This window comes from Diuraphis noxia, unplaced genomic scaffold, assembly GCF_037042655.1.
Source record: "Diuraphis noxia isolate RWA-SAM2 unplaced genomic scaffold, SU_Dnox_SAM2 contig0003, whole genome shotgun sequence".
Lineage (NCBI taxonomy): Eukaryota > Metazoa > Arthropoda > Insecta > Hemiptera > Aphididae > Diuraphis > Diuraphis noxia.
The window spans coordinates 16307204-16326541 of record NW_028301713.1 but is presented as its reverse complement, the minus strand read 5'-3'; the positions used below and the strand labels follow the sequence as shown (position 1 = coordinate 16326541).

Here is a 19338-nt window from a genome sequence, read left to right as displayed (position 1 = left end):
TATGAATTAACAATATAGAAGAATTTTTAATTCCTGTATGGCATTGCTTAAGAAAAACAAATTTATTTTTAATTATTATCGATCGATGATTCTATTAATAATAAGAAAATATAATGTTATGTATTGACATTTTGACTTTTTGGACTTGACAATTGTAATTTTATAGGCATAAGAAATAGTTATCAAAAGAAATAAGTACCTATTTAAAAAGGAAATAAATAAATAATTATTTAAAAATATTTTTGTTTTTATAAATAATAATTTATATTTTTGGACTTTTAATCTGACAATAAAAATGTGTCTTGGAATTTTTTACAAATGGAATTTTTGTCCTCGGACTTTTCGTCCGAGATTTCACACAAGTATGTAATGCAATGTAAAAAAACACAAAAAATACGTACTTATAAATTGATTATTTTCATTTTGGTTAAATGTTTCTAAAAATATTAGAAAATTAGAAATAATATTTAGCTGACAAGATATTTATATGTAATATATATAAATAGATAGAAAGATATTGCAGATATACATGCAACAACCATACTATTCTACGAAAACAATTTAATGAAAGAAATATTATTTTTTTTTAGTATAACAACCTTAAGTTATAATTAGGTTAATAAACTTCTTTCTTCAACACTTTATGCAAGAATAGTGGTAATGCATTTTTTTAGATAATCAAGTCACGACACCATTGTCTTTTTAGTTTTTTTATGGGGATTTTCTGTGATATATAGGTTGCTATTGAATCGTTTATAGTGAAGCTTGAATAATTAAGTGACGATGAGTATAAATTATGATCAGAGTAAAGGGCATAATTGGAAACACAGAACGGATCTTTAGAGATATCGTGAAAAAATATAAAATGTAACCTTCAAAAATGTATGTTAAATTAGGACCATTGTATAGATTTCAGTGCCTGGTTGAGCAAGCATAATACGCTTAGCACTTTTTGGGATTTCCGTATGACCACTAGGTGCTCTTTGGAATTTTCAATTTACCACCCGTCACTTTGGGGTTCTATGCACTTTACCCCCTGGTGGACGGAAAAAGGTCGCACTTGAGACCAGCAAAACAAATTTATGATGTAATATCACTAGATCTATTTCATCTCCTTCTAGCTCCAATGAGTTATGCACTAATTAATCTTTAACATAACCATTATGAGTTAGAAATAATATTTAATTTACAGCATATTAATATTCGATAACCTTTTACGATTCACAACTACAATATTATATTTGGTTATGTTTTCATTGCGGTATAATTTATCTTTGCTATCCATTACACTTAGCTTAGATTAAACTTTCACAAGATTTTATTACAATTTTGTAACAAAATGTAACTACGTTTTACGAATAATACGTGAGTAGTAAGTGGGGCACTTGAGCACACTTTTCCTAAAAATATCAGTAAAAGATCACAAGATTGATTTTCATCAGAAAATCATCAGAAAATGTAAACTTTATCAGAAACGCTCGCTTTATCAGAAATAGAACACAAAATGAAATAAATCATAAAAAGATCAGTACACTGTAATTAAACATAAAAAGATCAGTAAACTGTGATTAAACATAAAAAGATCAGTACACTGTAATTAAACATAAAAAGATCAGTAAACTGTAATAAATCATAAAAAGATCAGTAAACTGTAATTAAACATAAAAAGATCAGTAAACTGTAATAAATCATAAAAAGATCAGTAAACTGTAATTAAACATAAAAAGATCAGAAAAATTAATTAAATCAGAAATAGAACACAAAATGAAATAAATCATAAAAATATCAGTAAAAGATCAGTAAACTGTGATTAAATATAAAAAGATCAGTACATTGTAATTAAACATAAAAAGATCAGTAAACTGTAATTAAACATAAAAAGATCAGTAAAATAACTTTTTTCATAAAAAGATCACAAAATGAAATAAAATCCTCAAATGCAAAATCTTTCAAAAGAAATTGAATATCTTATTTAAAAAAAAAAAATAAAAATTATAATAAACAATGGCAAACATAAATTCTATAAAACATTTAAATAAACTTCGAGAAGAAATGAGAAACTGTGTAGACAAATTTAATAAGCTACAAGAAAATGAAATGCAAAATGAAATAAGAAACTCTATATTAAATGATGAAATCTATGTGAACTTTTGTAATCACGAATACTATGAGGATAGTGAATTAATTAAATATAATCTAAATACAATTCCTATTAAAGGAAATATTGTAATTGTCGATCATGGAAACAATATTTCTGGAAATGGAAAGCCTTATGCTTCTAAAATACTAGAATCACCAACATGGTTAGAAATTTGTAAGATTGCTAATGAATTAATAATTACAACAGGTACTTTTTTTTACAAATATCTTCATGATATTTGTGTTGTTCAAGATTTAGGAAATATTAAAATATGTGTCCTTGGCATGGGAGGTACACACACTAAAACCAAAATGCTTAGAATATAACTAAATAATCGTCATTTTTAATAGAAATATTTCTATTAAAAATATTTAAATAAATTTTTTATAATTTTCAATAAATTCTAAACACAAATGACCACATATAGGAGGATCATTATTATCTTGAAATTTTGTATCAGTATACCATAGATTATGTTTGCCTAAATAACTTACTAGTTCCTTAGGAGGAGAAGGCAATCCAAAAGAATCAAAATATATTTTTTTATTTTTTATTTTTTCCATGCAACCCAATGAGATCCATTTTGAGTAGAATCATTTAAATTAAAAATTCCACATTAATTTACCCATGGTTTCATAGTTAATTCATTTCGCATGAAACACCCTCTAAAATTGTTTATATTATTTCCAAATTGATTTATATCAAAGTTACTTAAAGGTTCAATATTTATATTTTTTTTTTTGATCCAAAAAAGTGTGTAAACTCCTTTAAAAACTTTAATATTTTTTCTAAATTTTTTTATATCAAAACTATTCATTTCTTCGATTTTTATTTTTTATTTTTCTTCAATCCTGAACCTTTATTTTTTTCCATTTCTTTATTATGTCTAATTGTTTCTTCTTCCATTTTTTTCTTATGTTTATTATCTTTATAACTATCATACAATGCAACTATAGCTGGAGTAGCTGCTATTGCACCTTCTAGAAAAGGTAAAATTAAAGGTAAAAATCCCCCTTCTTTTTTTTTAATCTGCTTCAGAGTAATCTCTAACCGTACACCAGATTTTTTTTCCTTACTGTTCTTTAATTTATCTATTTGATTTTGATCTAAATAATATTTATTTTCTCCTTTATATATTTTATCACTAGCAATTTGAATTATTGCATTTGTATTATTTTTATAAGCATCAGCCAACTTTTTTTTCTGGTTTTCAGTTAATTTAAAATGCATTTTATTATACAAAATATTAAAAAAATTATTCAAATACTAAGTTCATTCCTAAATGTCTTTTTGTTTTCATTGTATATGCAGTTAGAAGAGCTGGAATTTTTTCATACATATCCGTATCAGGAGCATTAAATCTTTCCATTGCTTTTTGTTCTAAAATTTTATCAGCTTCATGTCTAGTTTTAGTATCTTTATGATCTTTATAAAAATAATCATGATCTCTTGCAGCTTCGTCTAATTTGTTTATAGGTTTTTTATTTTTTTCTAATTTTGTTCCCGGTCCTAAATAATTATAACCAGGCCAATGCAATTCAGGTAAAAATTCACAATTCAAAAAATTATTAATAAATCCTGAACCTTTTATAATTTTCTTTGGTAAACATGAAACATATGAATATAAATAATATGCACCATTATTAGGAATATCAATTAATTTTTCCATTTCTCTAATACAAAAATTAAGTATATTAAGTTTTTCATTATGATAAATATTATTTCCTTTTCTTTCTTCATTTGATATAAAAAATATATTTTTTATTATGGAATCTTTTGATATTTTTACAACTTCTTTTGGTAAGTTTGTTACATATAATAATAAATATTCAATACCTTTAGGAGTATCAATAATTTTTTCCATACTTGTTTTACATAAATGTAGAATACCAAGTTTTTCGTTATGATAATTGTTATTTCCAGCTCTTTCTTCTGCAGAAATAAGTTGTAATCTGTCTGTTAATTGTTTCATATTATCAATATAACGATATTCAATACGATCATTTGTGTATTGTCTTAAACCCTCTCCTATTGGTTTTGTTGTTGGTTTTGTTATTAACCTTTTATTTTCATTCATTTCTTTCCAAATATTGCTAATCATTGATACATATTTTGCACCACCACTTGATTTAGCTCTTCCTGTTGATTTATCATTGTTTTGATATATAGAATCAGTTTCAATTAATATTTCTTTATATATTTTAAAGTCATCATCTGTATAATATTCAGGTTTGGTAACATCTAAATGAGTTAATAATCTCCACAAACCTATAGTTCCTGTATATTTTTTACCATTTAAAAATATATCATCATTTTCAAATGTTACTATACATTTCCCGATCATATGATCTTTAAAATCATTTTTAGAATCTTTTATATAATATATTCCAAAACAATTATTGGGTTCTACTGTTGGTAGATATTTTGTTGCAATAGGACCTAATTTTATAATATTTGCAGGCATTGGAGAATTAGCTATTGATTTTTTACGAGAATTTTTTGGAGTTTCAAAAGTCTCTTCTGTACTCATAAATCGTTGTAATTCTGGATTTTTAGGTTTATAAGGTGGTATTATCATCTTTTGAATATCATTATCGGTTTTAATAGCAACCTCTTTTACATCATTAACAGATGATTCAACATTTGATAAAGCTTTTAATATTGGTGCATAATGTTTTACTTTTTCTTCTGATGTATATTTATCGTTTAAAACTGTTTTTCTAGTTATTTTGTAATTTTTTTTTAAGATTAATTATTTTTTGTATTTTTTTTGGTGTATATTCAACGTGTCCCTGAATAGGGGACGCGTTATTATGGTCACCTTCATCTTCGTCTTTTTTTATAAAATTTAAATTTTTATCGGATTGTTCTAAATCTGATTTTTTAAAAGTTTTTTGTAAATTTTGTCTAAGATGAATTAATTGTTTAATTTTTTCTGTTTTTTTTTTCTATGTTATTTCCTACCTTGGAATTGTTTTGGTCTTCAAATGTTACATTTTTTTTAATTTTATTTTTTAATTCATTTTGAATTTGTTTGATATCCATTTATTAAATAAAAAAAAAATTTTCATCGTTCATCAATACTTAAAATATCATTACCTTTATTGTCATAGATAACATTTTTTATTATGTCTATTGTTATGAAACCATATGTTTTTATTTTATTTTTTTTATCATATGTTTTACAATAAGTTCTAAAAATGTCTTTAAATTTGTCTAATGGTATAATTTTACTAATAAAATCGGACCATATTTTTTTAATATAATAATTTGATTGATTAAAAACAATTAAAACAGTTAAATTATTTCTTATTGTTTTTATATCTACTGAAGTATAACTTTGTGTTAAATAAATAACACTAATATTCTTTGATCTCGATCTTATAAAATATTCCATTATCAACTTTTGATCTTCTAAAAGAAAATCATCAATAACCACTACACTATTAGGTTCACAATCATCAACAGATATTATATCACCATCAGAAAAATGAATGTTTATAGAAGATATTCCATCAAATATTTTTTTAAATTTTTTATAAACTGGCAGATCAATATTTTTTGTAAAAATATATAGATTTTTATATGGAATCCAGTAACTTATAATCATATTATACAACAAAGTTGTTTTACCACAGCCAGATGCTCTTACCACTAAAACTCGTGAAGGTATTTCAAATAAAGATTTTTCTTTACTATCGTCTTCAATATATTTTTTTACCATTAATTTATCCATTTATATAGAAAAAAAAAAATATATATATATATTTGCTATCATAAATAATAATAATGTATAATATTTTTAAAAAATACGATCAATATATTGAAAGATTTCAATATAAAACTTTTTTACCTGTGAATAATTCACAACTTAATACACCTAATAAAACTACAACTTTTAGAATAGATAGTATGGATGATTTTCTGAACATTAAAGATACAAAGTTTTATATGTATGGTAGATATTTGCAAAAAGATGGAAAAGATTATCCTAAAGATTCAAAAATACAACTAATTGATAATTTTCCTGCATTTTTATTTACTAGAATTGAAGTAAAAAAAAATGGTAAAGTCTTGGATGAAATCGAAAATCCAGGAGTTGCTAGTACAATTAAAGGTGTGTTAGATTTTTCTGTGGATCCAAACGGACCAATTATAAACTCAGGATTTTCAAGCAAATATAAAGGTGGAGGTCGTTTTAATGTAATGTGTAAGTTATCACAATTCGGATTAGGATGGTTTAAAGACCAAATATATCCTGTTTTCCAAGGTGATATGGAAATAAGTTTTACGAGAAATACAGATGATGATGCGTTAATAAAAAAAGTTGTTACAGGTACAGAAGATGGAAAAATTATTATTGATGAATTTACAATTAAAATTCCAATTTTAGAATACAATCCTATGTATAAAGTTTTATTGTTAAATGATTTAAAAACAATTTCTCAAGAAAAAAAATATATTTTTAATTTTAAATCATGGCAATGTATCGAAGAAAGAAATATATCAGGAAAAACTATAAAACTCGATTTAACAACTCAATATCGAAGTCTTAATAGTCCTTTGTTTGCGGGTGTGGTATTTAAAACAAACAAGTTAAATACTCAAGAACATGATCCTTGTGAATTTGATCATTGTAATGTGAAAAATTTTAGATTTGAAATAAATGGAAAACGTTATCCTGAAGATACTCAAGATCTAGATTTTAAGAATGAAAATTATTGTGAAGCTTATGATTGTTTGATGGAATATAAAAAAACTTTTCATAAAACTCATCAAAAACTTCCTTTGATGTATAATGATCCAAACGATTTTAAAACATTTAGAACAATTTATCTTGTAAACATGACTAGACAACCAACAAATATTTCTGCAACTAAACAAAATATTATTTTACATGTGGATTTCAATGAAGATTTACCTAAAAATACAATTTGTTATGTATTTTTCATCAGAAATGATGAATTTTTATTTGATATTGAAAAAGGAACAATTGAAGAATCTTTTACTGATTAAATTAGATAATAGATTTACACTTCTTTTAAGACAATTATTTTCATGTCTTTCTGACAACAATAATAGTACTCCACCTCTTTCTGGAATAAATTTTTGTGTTTTCAATAGAAATATTTCTATTGAAAAATAATTTTAATATTTATTTTGTTTTTCTTCAATTAGATCAAGATAAACAATAAAATCATCACCAAAATTAACAATATCACCATTTTGATCAAGAATATATATTTTTATCTTTTGAATTGTTCTTACATTTACTTGTCTGTACATTATTGGATTACATCTTATAAAAAGATTATTTGAATCATAATAAAAAACAAACAAAAGTTCCTCTTCGATAACTTTTTCATCAATAGATGAAACAGACTTTTCAATTATGTTGCAATGTACTTCTAATAATTGTTTATTTATATTATTATCTAATTTTTCAGAATCTCCTACATGTTTATATAAAAAATTATTATCAATCCCTAAACTTAATTTTAAATTTTCGTCTATCAAATAAATATTTTTTGAAGTTAATTTAATAAAATTATTATCATTTAGTAATTTGATATTTGAAGGTAATATACTATTCAATTGATCAATTGAATAGTTACCTTCAATTTTAGTTTTATATATTTTATCAGATTTTTTTGTTTGGCTAAATATAACACCGTTTATATTTTTTTAAAAACATTGTGTATAAAAAATTGGTTCGTTTGATCCTGTTATTGTATATTCAATATCAGGACCTAGTTTCCACGAATCAGGCCATACCCTATTTATAGGGATTAAATATCCCATATAATCAAAACCTAAACAATTTGATAAATATTCATCAAAACTTAGACCGATTGAGGCTGTAATATTTAAAAAATCATCAATTAATTCAAGACTTATTTTAGGAAAATCATAACAATTCATTAAATTTTCAATTTCATTTATTGTGTATATTCCTATTGGAATTTCAATCTTCGGTATTTCACCATTTCTACCTAATCTAATTATACATTCTTGATCTATATTTATATATTTTTCTTCGGAAGTAGGACAATACATTAATGTATTACCAACTAATGAAAAATCAAATTCTATATTTTCAAATCCTAAATTTTTTTTTAATTTTTCATCTAATTTATAATAACAAGGAGATTCAATTTGAATTTTTTTATTAATATAAGATAAAAATACCGGTTCAATTAATTTATTTAAAAATGAAATGCTATATATACCTTTTTTTATACGTATTTCTCTATGTTCAATTTCTATTTTACAATCTGATTCAATATTAATCAAATTTAAACTTTTTAAATACATTGATTCGAGACCTATTTTAAATTTATTATTATCATTGAATTGTGATTGTGGTAAATTAATATAACCATTTTTTTTTTACTTTTATAAATACCATTTATAAAAGTTTATATTTTTTTTTTCCTAATTTATTCAAAATCAATCAAATGCATTGATTTTCCTTTGTTTAATTTTTTCATTCCTTTATAAATAAGATTAAATTTTGTTTTCGAATTTTTATATAACGATATATTTTCATCTGTCATTTCATCATTATCCAAATATCTTTTTGGTAAAAATACTCTAATTTTATTATCTAATACAACAGTTATTGTTTTACCATGTTCTGTATCAAAATATTCGAAGAAAGTCACCTCATATTTTTTTCCTTGTTCTAATGTTTCTAATTTTACAAAATCAAATTGAGTGTTGCCGCATTTATTTAAAGATGCTTTAAAATTTTCCATTTCTATTATTTATTATAAAGAAAATAAAAATTTTTTTTAATCGCGTATTTAAAACATATATTTAAGCATAACAACATAACTACGTAAATCATCTACTATCTATATTTACCATTTTCCATTTCTATTATTTATTATAAAAAAATAAAAAATTTTTTTTAATCGCGTATTTAAATTAAATTTATTCAATACGTTATACGTTATACGTTGGACGTTGTTACGTTGTTATGTTGTTACGTTGTTACGTTTTGATGTTAATATGTTAATATTTTATACGATGTGTTTAATGTTTATGTATATTATAAATAATATTAATAATAATAATAATTATATATTATATCAATATTCATGTAGCAATGATTAGTTTTTTAACATCCGGTATTGAATATCTTATCATACATAATATATTATACATATATATTTTATATTTTTTTTATCGAATTATTTAAATAGTGCTTAAATACTCATTATAAATGTCCAAGTGTTGTAGCCTGGTCAGTTAATGCGTTTGTTTTAAATGTGTTCTTAGTAAGATCGTAATTAGTGGGGATTGTGTGGCGCCGCATATTCTCCTGCTAATTTAATCATGCTTTGAAGACGTTTACAGTAAATTGGATAGGTGTAGGCGCCCACCTATCTAGTTCTACTGAAAAATTGTAATTGGTGATCAACAACACTTGGATAATTTCACCCTCCCACGATAGCTTTACAGATATCTGTAAAAGAGTTCCGGCCTCCTTTTTTCATAACGGATATCTGTAAAGCTGGGAATGATTTTGCAGATTTTTTGCATTTTTTTTCAGATTTTTTTTAATTGAAAATATTTGTTATTATTATTATTATTATTATTATCATTAAATATTTTCAAAGTCTGATAATTCATTTAATATTTGATATTATCAAGTCGGAACAGCACATACATGTTTTATATACTTATCTACACTACATATTAAAAGTTTACCCTCCACTTCATGTTTTTGATTTAAGTATAACTCCGATGCTATTTATGTTAGAATGTTCATGTTTTGATTAAACATTTTTAATTTTAATTCTCTATAAGTCCCCCTCGTAGTCTGATAGTCTAAAACCATTTCCAAAGATTTTTGGAAAAATCAAAAAAAAAAATTTTTGCAATATAAAATGAGTGATGAATTATTACAAACTATACATTGCGTTAAATGTAAAAAAAGAACAAAAAATTTTAATCCTATTAAAATTCAAACAGTTAATGGTCGATGGAGAATTTCAACAAAATGTTTGGATTGTAAAACAAATAAAAGTAAATTTACAAAATCACCTGAAATTGAACAACCCGTCACCAATAAATCTATAAATCAAAATAATACAGACAAATTTTTTTAGCTAAAGAACTTCATAAACCAGCCAGATTAAGATTTCCTAAAAGAAGGATTATCACTAAAGGTATTGATGATTTATGGGCCGCTGATTTAGTTATAATGAGAAATTATTCAAATGAAAATGAAGGTTATTGTTATATAATTACTGTTATAGATACTTTTTCAAAATTTGTATGGGCATTACCACTCAAAAATAAAGATGGTATTAGTGTTTCAAAAACGTTTGAAAAAATAATAAAACAAGCTAAATCACAAAAACATCAACCACCAAAATTACTACATGTTGATAAAGGCTTGGAGTTTGTAAATAAACATTTTAAACAAACTTTGGAAAAATATAATATTCATATGTATCATACTCAAAACGAAGAAAAATCTTCAATTATTGAACGATTTAATAGAACATTAAACGGAAAAATGAGAATATATTTTGAAGTTCAAAAATCTAAAAAATGGATTAAAATTTTACAATCTTTAATAGATAAATATAATTTTGATGATATACATAGATCTATTGGTATGAAACCTTGTGAAGTAAATAAATCTAACGAAGACCTTGTTCTACACAAATTATTTTCTACAAAAAACAAACCTAAATCAAAAATAAAATTTAGTGTGGGTGATAGAGTAAGAATAAAAGCTTATAAAAAAACATTTGGTAATAAATATGTGATAATATGTGATATGTGATATGTATAATTTTCTTTTGAAAGATTTTGCATTTGAGGATTTTATTTCATTTTGTGATCTATTTGTGATTTAATCAATTTACTGATCTTTTTATGTTTAATTACAGTTTACTGATCTTTTTATGATTAATTACAGTTTACTGATCTTTTTATGTTTAATTACAGTTTACTGATCTTTTTATGATTTATTACAGTTTACTGATCTTTTTATGTTTAATTACAGTTTACTGATCTTTTTATGATTTATTACAGTTTACTGATCTTTTTATGTTTAATTACAGTGTACTGATCTTTTTATGATTTATTACAGTTTAATTACATTTTACTGATCTTTTTATGATTTATTTCATTTTGTGTTCTATTTCTGATAAAGCGAGCGTTTCTGATAAAGTTTACATTTTCTGATAATTTTCTGATGAAAATCAATCTTGTGATCTTTTACTGATATTTTTAGGAAAAGTGTGCTCAAGTGCCCCACTTACTACTTACGTGGTTTGTAACTTTAAACCTTATAGTCACTACAATAATATCACAATAGTATTGACCATATTACATAGCATATACCTATTATAGATATATATTAATAAAGTAATATACCTTCTTAGAAATACTCATTCGAATATTTTAGATAGGTATTTTAGTTATATGTTTGTTTTTATTTATATTAATGATATTATTTTTATATAAATCATTTAATCTCTTGACTCTTCTGATAGAAATAACTTTATAGTACTGACAAATAGCTAGAAAAGAAACGGTTGAGCTCATACTTATTACTACATTTTTAGGCTTATCTGCAGTATAATGTTAAGACAATTATGATAAGGTTATTTGGATAACGTTCAGCATTTTGTGTGCAATTCAACTGTTATATGAATTCAAATATTATGTAGATATTATGTTTGTGTTCACGGCTGAATTTCATTGTGTGAGAAATCGGAAGTCCAGCCCGTTAACCATTTTGCTGACGACCTATTGATGCAATTTATTTTTTTATTTTTTTTTCATTTTTTTTTTTTTTTGGGGGGGGGGGGGTGGTTCCGGCCTTTAAGACCATCCCGCAAAACAAATTTCCCTCCAATTTATTCTATTTTCTGCTATTTCTCTCCAGTTTGCTCCTGGATCAACCTCTTTAACATCTTTAACATCTTTCCTCACACAATAATATTAATAGCTGTCACCAACCACACTAACGACCAACCATTCAGAAGGCTGTAATCGTCGAAGCCGAGATTCTTGAAGTAGGTACAGCGATTATTTTAGCACGTAATAAGTTCTATCGATGATACCACTTTTACCACTTACTCATGTAGGGAAAAGGTGACCATAAATATACTCCTAACTGAGTAATTATTATATAACCTAAGGAAAAAACCGCCGTAATTAAATTTGCGTCCCGCGTTTGTCGGGTGCTAAAAAATATAATAAATAAGTAATAATATAGATTCAATCGGAGTTAGGTATCCTAATAAATGTGGGCGTCCATAAGATAATAATAATATAAATAATCTTGCATATAACAATTACAATAAATAAAACACCGTTCGACCTCGAGATGAGGGTCGTTCTCCGACAAACATAAATTTGATAACATGATCTAACCTCAAATATTCTCCATTACCAACATAATTTTTATTAAATTAGCGTTAGGGAAATTTTGTACTAAAATGTAAACAAATTTTTAATCTGAATCGTTGAAACTCAAAAGCTCGTTTTTAAGATTGGGAGTTGTTTAATGTATAATTATATTTTATTATAAAATATGATAAAATAATAAAAATATACTGTTATGAAAAAATGTAGTTGTTGATCCAATTCCTCATTGAAACGCCACCAATATAGTTTATGTCTATCTGGTTTTTATTAATGTTTAAAATATTCTTTTAAATATTTATTAATAATTATAGAACTATAATAATTGTTGAACCAACTAAATTTGATTTCTTTTGTTTATAGTTATCCATTAATACTTCAGTAGTTTAAAATATAAAGTGTATTCATTGTATTAGTTTAATTAATATATACGTTTAAATAATTAAAACGATTTGACATTTTTTTTTTTTCATGGTTGGCCATTCTGACTGTCGGAGAAAAAATTGGTTGTTATCATTTGTCAGAGAACGGCCCTCGGCCGTTCGACCTCCGCCTTGTGGTCGGAACACTGGAACAATAATGCCGTGAAGATGGACAGACTGGTGGTGATGGACGCACACCACGAATAGGCACCGCACCGATACCCAACGCATATGAACGGCGGAGAGGTGCGTTTCGCCAGCATTGCCACTTTCTAATTTTAATATCAGTAATGACAGTATTATGTACAATGTTGAACAACTAAAATTAAATTTTGTACACCCCCCCCCCCCCCCCCCAAACACGACCAAAACCGTTTTACCTGTGCGCGTTCAGGGAAACAGTTTCCCCAACACTGCCAATATCGAAAATCTAAAAAATTCAATTTTAAACTGTACAGTATTATGTACTTTTTTTGTACAATTTATATATCTACGAGTAACTATTATAGTCTTATAAAAAATACGCTTTTTATCATAAACATAATATTATTGCGAATTATGCATTTAACGAAAGTCATCACATTCTATGCTGTGCGTATTATTAATATCCTATATAGTATATGACCAAAATAAAGTGACAAAATGTTAATAATAACCGAATAATATCAGTAAATTAAATATTGTGCCTGTTGTAATTAAAATTAATCTTCCCCGCACTACATCTTTCCATACTATATGGTGGCTGAATGCAAATATCAATAATACAAAATAGAAAAACCCAAGAAGCTTGTTGGAACATTATAAACTATGTTATTTAATAATATATGGTTATAGATGACTATTCACAAAAATAAAAGTAAATATTATTTTTAACAGTCAAATCAGTTGATTCAAACAGTTGACACTGATTAATTTTATTGTTGTCACTGAATCAATAATAATTACTTATACTATTTAGTTGTTTAATTTATATTGGACGTAATAAGGTAAGAATTATTTATATTATTACGTATTTATTTAACTTATAGAGATATAAATATTATAATCATAGTATTATTATGCTGTAAAATGTATTTTATTAAATTAAATGTATTGATAAATTATATGTCCAACTTCTCAAGTATATACGACTATCAATATCCGCCAACCCCTACTACATCAGCTTATGCCAATGCGTCAGAAACTATTCCAACTGATGACCTAAACACTAGATCAAATAATATATAATACAGTTTAATATTTACATACAATATTTAAGTTTTTTTTTTTACTATACATAAAAGGTTATATTTATTTTTTATTTATTTTTTTATTATATTGTTCAATTGCTTATACTTTCAACGTTATAACTATGTTTATATTATTGTTATTTAAAAAGGTTATATTTATTTTTTATTTTTTTTTTATTATGTTGTTCTATTGATTATACTTTAAATTTTATAATTATGTTTTGTTATAAGTACGCATATTATATTGATATTTAAAAAGGATATTATATTTATTTTTATTTTATAATTATAATAAAGTAAACAAAATTACCTGTATGTAGTCTTGTAGAACTTCAATTATGGCTGTACAGACCTCTGGTATGATATGTGAAATTGATGATTTTGAAATTTTAAAAATAAGTGATAAGCTTGAAAATGAATCACCTGTCGCCAAGTACCTTAACGTTAATGCAAGTCTCTCATTTAAGGGTATAGCTTTTCGAAACTTGGTATCTTCTTTTCGAATTTTAGGATCAACTAATGTAAGTAACTGGCTAAATGTTTCATATGACATTCTACAGCAGTTTTTAAAGTTATCACCACCTTATTTTTGTAAGTCGTTTAGCAACATAGTGGATACACTCCTCTGTTACTGTACAACGAAGTCATCCACCAGCGACGTTTTCTTCTTGTCTTTGATTTTTTTTTTTTATTAATGATTTCATAAGCAAAAAACTTGAAGCAGCTAATAACAAATCATCATCTTCACTTGATGACATTTTAAAACTTATAAATTTTCGAATTCAACACAGAAAAATTTCACTTTCACTGAAATTTTAAAAAAAAATCAACTAAGTCCTTACTCCACGGCGGTTTTGTCGATACTAACTAAATATTGTGTATATTAGGTATTTGGGAACGAAAATTTTTGTGGGAGTGAAGACTGACGAACACGAACGATCGAGCAATGTAAACGGTCGCGGCCGAATGTCTACCGAATATGCGTTTGCATTCGTTCGGTAGCATTCGCTTGCGTTCGTTCGTGTTCGGGCTCTAATGTAAACGCACCTTAATAGTAGTACTTATTTTGAATTATTATCCCGCAAAGCAAAGCAAAATAAAACTGAGAAATTTATTATTAACATGATATGTCCTGAAAAAAATATGAACAGAGATGAGAGAATGTATTTTATTACTGGCTCCATTTTTTCTGTCTGATAACGAATATATTGGTGATGAAAAAACAATAGATGCAATAGATACGATATCATCAACAGAAAGCCAATTGTTGAAAACATTGCCATGTTATAAAACAACAAATTATTGTACGAATTACATTTGTCCAGAATTTGCAATTGATCCACATTGCTATGAGGTTATCAAACTGATTGCATTCGACGGTAATATAAATATTTAAGAATCAATGGACACATTTTTGAAAAGAGAGGAAATTAAATGTGATTCCAAAAGATATATAACGGTAAGCGTAATAGTAGCATAGATGTACCATTCCTGGCACAGTCCTTAAATCCATCAGTAAAAGATCAGACAATTGAAATGCAATATACAATCGCAAAATATTTTTCATAATACTACTTATTAATAATTAAAATTGAAATACAATAATAATTAAAATATTTTTCATAGAACTTATGATATAAATAATTGAAAATTGAATTGCAATATTCCCCCAAAAAAAAATTTAGTAATATGTTAAAAACATCAGAAATATCATAACTAATATTCCTTCAATAAAATAGGTATCATAAATTAAACAATTGATATAAGTTCAGAATAACATCAGAAATGAAATAACGAAATGAAATCGAAAAATTTTGAAAATAAATAAATTGAAATACAAAAAATGCAAAATAAAACTATCATTTAATTACATAAAAATATCATAAATGCCCATAACGCTTACCCGAATAAGGTGAGCGTCAAAAAATAAAATTGAAATGCAATATATAATCGCAAAATATTTTATTATATTATATTTTCAATCTTTTTTATTTTGGTTTTTAATTAATGTATTAAGATGGTTTACAAAATTATTTCTATCTATATTTGTTTTATGATGTCCCCAAGCTAAAGTATCAATACCATTTTCCAAAACAAACCTTTTATCATCATAAGCACTTAAAGCTTTTTTGTTTTGTTCTACAGTAAAAATATCATGTTTCTTTGTTCTAAATAAATTTTGTTTAACATATTTCGGGGTTTTATCAAATAAACAATTCTTAAAGTCATTAAAACATATTTTATATTCCACTACATTTTTTTAAACACCTTTAGCTTTTTTATTTTCTTTTTCACTATCTAAAATTGTATGTGAATATAATTTAGATCTTAAACCTATAAATTCTGTCATAATTTTTCCATTCAACTCATCTTTAAACTTACCTAAAACTTTTTTGTTAATTAAAGGTAGATCATAAATATTATCTTTTGGATAATCAGATGTATCAAAATGATCTAAATTAATTTTCATATCCTGATAGAAATCATCAATTTGTATTTCTATTATTAATGAGTCTGTATCAGTATATAACAATCTAACTCTATTTCCATATTTTTTCTTTAGTATATTATAATAAAAATCATACATTAATAATTTAGATAAATCTAAAACACACATTCCTATATAAATTGGTTGTTTGAAAGTTATTTGTGTTCTTTTCATATGGATTGCAGCTAAATTTTCTGTAAAAATTGTCCTTCTATCAAAATTTGGTCTCACAATTAATTTGTCTAGTTTTGACACATTAGAACATAATCTTATATCAACATGATTTCTAACATTCATCATAGTACGTCCATAAACACTATTGTTCATTAATTTGAAATATTCTTTTTCAAACTCATTCTTAGCTTTTGATCTAAGATTAGTATTGAAATCAATATAAACTTTTAACCAAGGAGATTGACTAAATTCTAACACTCTATGAATTTTCTCTATCTTTAAACCTAATTTAATATATAATTTTAACGTTTCATAATGTATTATATATTTTTTCTTATCATACAAAGTTGTTAATAATTTTGGGAGTTGTTCACCATCAAAATGTCTTTCTGGCGCTAAAGGGAAATCTGAATGTAGATCATGAAGTTCTTTAGGATAAGCTAAATCAACTTCTAAAATATAACCTTTAGGTGATTCATCAGAAATATTCATTACATCAAAATTATTCAGATTATCAATCCATTTGAAATCTCTAGTAGGTAAATATTTACTCATTGCCCATCCATAAAGATTATTTGCATCCAAGTATTGTAAGAATATTGATTCCTTAAGAGTATTAAAATTTTTTCCCATATATTTATTATTTGCTTTAGAATATCTTTGACTACATTGAGATAAGCCCCCTCTTATTCCGGATTCAAACATTAATATTTGATGGATATCTGTTAATAAATCTAGTTTTATTTTTGTCATTCCTAACATGCTATCCCACGCAAATCCTGTTGTGTAATACCACAGAGGATCTAATTTATAATTTTTTAAAGAAATGTCTCTAAAATTTTCTATTATATCTGTTAATAGTAAAACATCGATCTTATTATATAATCTGGTGAATTCACGAAGATTTTGTATATTAAATACTTTCCAAATTTTTTGTGAGTTTTCATATTCCTCTTTGGTTATATTTTTATCAGTGAGAGAACTATATAAATTTTCTATAGGTGGTAAACATGTTTCATTAAATTTTTCTTCAGAATCCATATACTCATAAGGATAAGCTAACTTCCTAGTTATTAAATTTAAATATTTTTTAGGAAAATATTAACTAAGTTCTTTAAATTGATGTTTTTCAAGATTATTTGCTAGTTTATCTAAAGAACTTGGTAAAAATTTAAATGAATCAATAAATCTTAATTCTGTTGTTAATATTGTTTCTTCACCTTTGATAACTTTTGTACGTTTTATAATTTTTGAAAACGAAATATATTTTTCCTCGTTATTTAGAATTAATTTTATATCATTGTCATCATTCCCAAATTCTTTTATAAATAGATGAGCATCATAACCTGAAATATTATGACATACAATTGGGATAAATTTAGGATTTTGATAAGTAAGATTACATATAGAATGAGCCACCCCTCTATATTTTCCTGTCAAATGATCATGATCACAAACTTTTCTCATATTAATGTTTTTATTTTTTATTTCTTTTTTCCTTAGATCTTGATATTTTTTAATATTTTCATCATCATTATATTCTTTATAATATTCAATAGCATTGTGAAAGATTTTTAATTTTTTCTCTAATCTTGGAGGTAATTCACTTAATAATCTTTCACATATATGACATTTATTAGAATTATTAAAATTATTTTTTTGGTTTGCAGTCATTAATTCCATAGGATCTATCCCCAACATTGTTCAATCTGGGACTAGAAAAAGTTATTAGAGAAGCTGTTGAAGACAGAAGAATGGAAGTTATTGGTGAAGAAACTATCTTAGCATATGCTTAGGGAATACGCGAGAAGAAATTTCCCACTCACTCTCTAAACTAATAGAAGCCAGCAAAAACATGGGTTTATGTATCAACGAAGAAAAAACTAAACTTATGATACTATCCAGAAGAAACGTAGATCAATCAAACCTGAAAATGGGAAGTATGAACATTGAAAAGGTGGATAATTTCAAATACTTGGGTGTTAATATAAACAACAGCAACAACATGCATAAGGAGATAAAAGAAAGAATATCAAATGGATATAGGTATTACTTCAGCATAAACAAACTATTGAGATCAAAACTGCTATCAAGAAAGTCTAAAACCTCTTTATACACAAGCTACCTTAGACCAGTAGTAACCTATGGGTGTGAGACCTGGTCCACAACAAAAGATAATAATAAAAAACTTGCTATATGGGAAAGAAAAATACTAAGAAATATATATGGACCAGTGTACAACGACAACCTAGGAATATATGAAAAAAGACACAATGAAGAACTGTATAACCTGTATGAAAAACCAAATATACTCACATATATAAGATGTAAACGCCTAGCGTGGTTAGGACATGTATGGAGAGTGGATGGAGATTTATTAAAGAATGTTCTGATACATATTGTAATATTATAATATTACACTACAGACACATTGTCTGTAGCGCTGTAATTACCAGGACTAAATTCCCCCCAGCCAGTATCGAACCTACT

The 19338-nt window shown here is 25.3% G+C and overlaps 1 long non-coding RNA gene across 1 annotated transcript in view; it reads right to left on the bottom strand.

The window, feature by feature from the left end:
• Positions 1–401: 401 nt before the first annotated feature.
• LOC149056821 (uncharacterized) overlaps positions 402–19338 on the bottom strand; it is a 39011-nt gene continuing 20074 nt past the window's right edge. Inside the window, exon 4 of the long non-coding RNA XR_016190983.1 lies at positions 402–437. This is a non-coding gene — a long non-coding RNA (uncharacterized LOC149056821). The remainder of the gene's footprint in view (positions 438–19338) is intronic.